A 5,545-nucleotide genomic window follows, 5' to 3' on the forward strand; every position below is an offset into this window, starting at 1 on the left:
TGAAAGTATGTTTTCCTTGACAGAGCTAAATGAAGTTGTATTTCTGTTAACGTCTGACTGCCGTATGGTCAAAAAGGCCACCACATTGCTACTGTTTTGCCCGCAGCAAAGTTCATGAATTCCACAGAAGGATTATCCAGGATCAACCTCAGCACGGAAGTGACTGTGTGCAGCTTCACAGCGTAACAGTGATTTCGGTAAAGCAATACACCCACTCAGAGACACGGGATTCTGTAAAAGTGTAACCAGGTCTCTTAGTTGCCTTTTTTGGTGTGTCTGAGGATTCAGTTGGTTTTAAAAAAGAGAGGCAGTTTGATTGAGGCTGCTGCATCACGTATCACACACAAAGAAAAAAATCATTGAAGTCTGTCACTGATCACTATCATATACTTTAATTCTGTTTTGTTGAGTCATTCACTTTCCTGAACTCAATCACTTGCTGAATTTGCCAGTCTCTTAAATTTGTTGACATAGTGTTGGGTGACAGGAAAACAACATTAAACCACTAATTTAACTCCTGAAAACTCTGTTATTTTGCTTATATGTGATTTTATTTTATTTGTCAGCACATTTTTTATGTTTTGTATTCTCTTATTCCACTCGATTTATTTATTTAATTCTTTCTCTATTAGTTTTATCCATTTTTTCCTAATTGCTTTATTTATCTTGCAAGGGGAGAATCCTAATAAACCCATTTGCAGGGTTTAATATGACTATGAAAGAATTAGTAGGTGGGTGGTCAAATGGTTGTTTTTGCACTATTTATGCTGTTATGGTATCACTGAGGATAAATGTGTCTTCTTGAATTTCTAGTTAAATGTAATTACTTAACCCTATGAACCCCAAAATCTGGCAGCAGGTTTGAAATGCATGTAATCTTTAAAAAAAAACAAGAAACAAATCCAACATGACACCATTTATCAGAGCCAGAAACTGTAAAAAACAGAAAGATCTGTCGGTCCTTCAACCTTCCGACCAACTAATCATGTGTGACTTCTGGTTCTGTCTGGAAAATTACCAAGATCTAAGGTTAAACTCAGGGTATTTGATCAAAATCTAAATATCTCATGTGACAGGAGCAAAACAGAGAGTTCAGAAGGGTTAAATATGTACCCAAAATTAACTGACAATTAACAAGCATTCAACATGCACTTCCTGCAAAGTCGATTTTAATCGCTGGTGAAGTTGACCTGAAGAGTTTTCCCCCTGCTCTGCCTTCATGAGCATTCATGTTGGGTGTTCTCAGTACATTTGCACTGATATACCCACGAGTTTGTCACGTATACCCAGTTACATGAACTGGCAGAAGATTGCTTATAGGAAACATTTTTCTGTAAATTAATCGGCACATTAGTTTTCCATTTTCCATAGGCATTGCGGCCATGAGTTCACATCACACAATTAGTTTTAGTCTTGCACCATTAAGCATCACAGAATAACTGCAGCAGGGAGGTACTCTTGGCCCTTCAACACTGATTTCCATGGTCCTCTTTGAATAGCTGGCAGAAATCAAACCCAACAATAACTTCTTACGCTCCTCCAGTTCCACTGATTAAGAAAATAGATAAAAAGTATTTCACATTTTAATGAATACCTTGTGCAATAATGTCCGTGTTATGTCATCGTCCCGGAGTAACTGTGATCTCCATAGCTTTGAACGGCATGCACAACTTGCATAACTTTTGGTGTTTTTTGACTTCAAAGTAGCAGGTGTGCCATCCTGTAATACCATCATGTACCTTTTTTCCATATAAGTTACTGCCAAGCTGAGCAACAAATCACATAAATGCTAAAGCTGCTGATGTGCAGAATCCACCTAAACTATACATCCATTCAGAATATAAAGTGGTCCCATAACTTAAAAGCCTTCCAAAGGGAAAGATTGATTTGCCCAACATCTATAAGGAATGATCCAGTGCCAACTCATCCATTAGACACAGGGTGTTTCCTTTAATCCTCTGCCAATGATCCAAAGGGTTGCGTGATTTAAAGGAAGGTAATGAGTGTTCGCATGCTACCATATGCATAACACCAACAATAAACAAACTATTTAGTCAAAATAGCATGTCCATTCATCTATAGCAATAAGGTGAGTGTTACGTAGTCTATTTAAGTGTGTAAATATTACATAAGGAGGAATGGGTCGAGGTTTAGAGGATAGACTTCTGAGACGAACCAGATGCTGGCTCATTTAGGTTTGGGAACACACTGGATTCATTGAGTAGTGAGGAGGTTCCGCATATCCTGTCCACAGGGTCTGTGTGTGTGTGTGTGTGTGTGTGTGTATGTGGGTGGGTGGGTGTGTGTAAGTGTGTGTGGTTTGCAAGCCGCCAAAGATTCCTAAAATTTACAGAGTGCACTTTGCTGTGTGGGTTCCTGTGATTATCTCGTCATGATGTGTTTTGGAATCATAAAGTTGAAGCTGCGTCAATGAACAGTTCCCTCTTCTGCAGCCGATCCAGTGCAAACAAGACACTGTAGAGATTGGATGATTGTGAGCTGATGAAGCAGGTTGTGTTTTGTTTTTCAGATAAGAGATCAGCAGTAATAAAAGAAATGCTCAGATCCTGCTTTCCAAATCCTATTACATAAGTGTCATGTGGTAAATGTAGCAGAAGTTAATGTAGCCCTTATCACTGATGTCTTATCTATAGGGATTTATTAGATTGTTTTTGTTGGGTTGTGAGGAGTCACTAAATCAAAGTCATTTGACAACATGAGGTATAATGGGATCAGAGGAGTTGTTGATTTCACCACCACTGCTAATGGAAATCTTTCTGATGTAGTTAAGGCAGAAATATTTTGATTCCATATTAATAAAGATAATAATAAAGATTTATTTGCATCACGGTTAGTCCCATATATTCACAATAATGTCATTTAATTGTGATGACATAGTCACAGATAATGTAAGTTAAATAGCGTTAATTGCCAGCTTATCTTTAGATGGGTGGACTACTTGTACAGGTACTGTTACTAACAGTCTGACTCACCTGATGTAGACTTCAGGTATCTGTCATATGCTCTGCGCATTTCCCACAGCTCTTCCTCCACTGCCCTTATCCTCAAGTTGCCGCTTTCATTATCTCCTTTGCTACCGGAAACAACAGCAACACCTTCTGATCTAGCAAGCTCCACAATGAAAACGACAAGTTTTGCTGAAGATTTGAAGTGTGTAAGGCTGGTGGATCTATAGGTGAATTAGCCACTTTAATGACAGTGCTCGCCTCCCGGTGTGCAAATGTTCCACCAAAATAATTCCCCGGCCACTATTTTGCAGTGGAACCTTCACTGCATTCTGGATTTAGCACCACCCAATACGATTGTGATTGGTTTGACTACACCTCATTATCATTGTACTTCTTTAGACTATTCTTCACCACTCACATAGAGCTGTAGCGATATCAGAATCAGAAATACTTTATTGGTCCCTGAGAGAAAATTGCTTTTCGCTGCAGATGCTCCCAATCAAAAGTCTTAAAGAAGTAGAAGTAAAGATATATAATGAATTCAAAAGTATTAATATGAAAATAAAAGAAAAATGGAACACAAAATAAATATACATTCTTGCTGTTGTAAGTGTAAATAAAATGTAATAATAATAGTACTACTATTCGTGTTATTGCACATAGAATGGTAATTGAACAATATTAAACAGTCCAAAGTCCATGATAAACCTTTTCACTGAGTGTCTGACACTCAGGGTGAAGAGTTGTACAGTCCGGCCACAGGCAGGAATGATTTCTGTGGCGCTCTGTGGTGCATCTTGGTGCAATAAGTCCTGTACTGACAGTACGCTTGTAGCTGATCAGCACATCATGGAGTTGTTGTGACACATAATCCAAGATGACATGCAGCATGGACAACATCCTCCTCTCTGACACCTCTGTCAGAGAGTCCAGCTTCACTCCCACAACATCACTGGCCTTCTAAATCAGCCTGTTCAGTCTGTTGGTGTCAACTACCCTCAGCCTGCTGCCCCAACCCACCACAGCATGCAGGATAGCACTAGCTACCACAGACTCATAGAACATCCTGAGTATATGTCTGAAGATTCTCAGTCATCCAGGTCATGATTATTCTGGTAGATTAATCGTAGCAACTGGACTTGCTTGAGTTCATTACAGACGTTTTACCTCTCATCCAAGAGGCTTCATCATTTCTGTCTGACTAGTTGGGAGATACAGATACTTATATCCTAAGGAGCCATTAACACCTGAGTCTCGGTTTCAATTGGGGGTTGTTAGTCCTCCCCCTCGTTATGCGAGATCCACAATTAGTTCCTTGGTCTTTGTCACATTGAGCTGCAGATGGTTCAGCTCACACCATGTGACCAAGTTGTCCACAGTAGCCCTGTACTCAGCCTCTTCGCCCTCGCTGATACATCCAACCACTGTTGAGTCATCCGAGAACTTCTGGAGATGACAGGTCTCTGTGCAGTCGCTGAAGTCCGTGGTGTAGAGGGTGAAGAGGAAGGGAGAGAGGACGGTCCCCTGTGGGGCCCCGGTGTTGTTGACCACTCTGTCTGACACATCTGTTCAACTGTGGTCTGCCAGTCAGGTAGTCCACAATCAAGGACACGAGGGGGGAATCTACCTGCATCACTGTCAGCTTCTCACCTAGTAGAGCCAGACAGATGGTGTTGAATGCACTGGAATAGTCAAAAAACATCAGCTGGTCTAGGTGGGTGTAGACACGGTTGAGCAGGTAGATGATGTCATCATGAACTCCAAGTTGGGGCTGATAGGCGAACTGTTGGAGGTCCAAGTGTGGTTTGACCATGGGCCAGAGCTGCTCTAAGACGAGCTTCACCAGATATGACTGACTATACGAACTTATGGCTAAAGTTACATTCAAACATGAGGTAGCTCAATGCTATCAGAACCTTCAAGAACAATAGAAACAACAGAAAGAAAAAACAACAAACTTGTCCAGTGGTTAATACATTTCCCTACACAGACAAGGTAAATGTAATATCATGTCATTGACAGGTGAGGTAAATCACAACCTTCCAACTGGTCACCAGATAGTCCACCAGATGGTCCATGAAAATTTAAGACCCTCATCACCCATCCTGCCAGTTTTCCCTCCTGCCTTCAGGTACGAGATACAACAGCATCTGTTCCACATCCAGCTTCTTCCCTAAAGCTGTCAGTATCACTAACATGCCCACAACACACCTATGCACCATCTACCTCCATGTCAGCACAGCCGCTGCAACATTAACAGTATGCACTTTAATACCAAAAACACTGTGCTGCTTTTATAACCTATATTTCTTAGTTGTACTTGTTATAGTTATTAATTTATATTTGTTATTATTTCTGTTTGCTCTATACTGGGACGAGGAGAAGAGCATTTTGTTGTTTTTATGAATGCAAATACACAAGTGACAATAAATGAATCTTGAGATAAATTCTTTTTGGGTTTCAGGGGGAAAAAAACATGTCTATGCATTTTTTGGTCTTTTAACAAATCTTTAAATTTGTTAGTAAAATAATAATAATAATAATAATAATAATAATAATAATAATAATAATAATAA

The sequence above is a fragment of the Stegastes partitus genome, unplaced genomic scaffold, assembly GCF_000690725.1.
Source record: "Stegastes partitus isolate 25-593 unplaced genomic scaffold, Stegastes_partitus-1.0.2 Scaffold9, whole genome shotgun sequence".
Classification (NCBI taxonomy): domain Eukaryota; kingdom Metazoa; phylum Chordata; class Actinopteri; family Pomacentridae; genus Stegastes; species Stegastes partitus.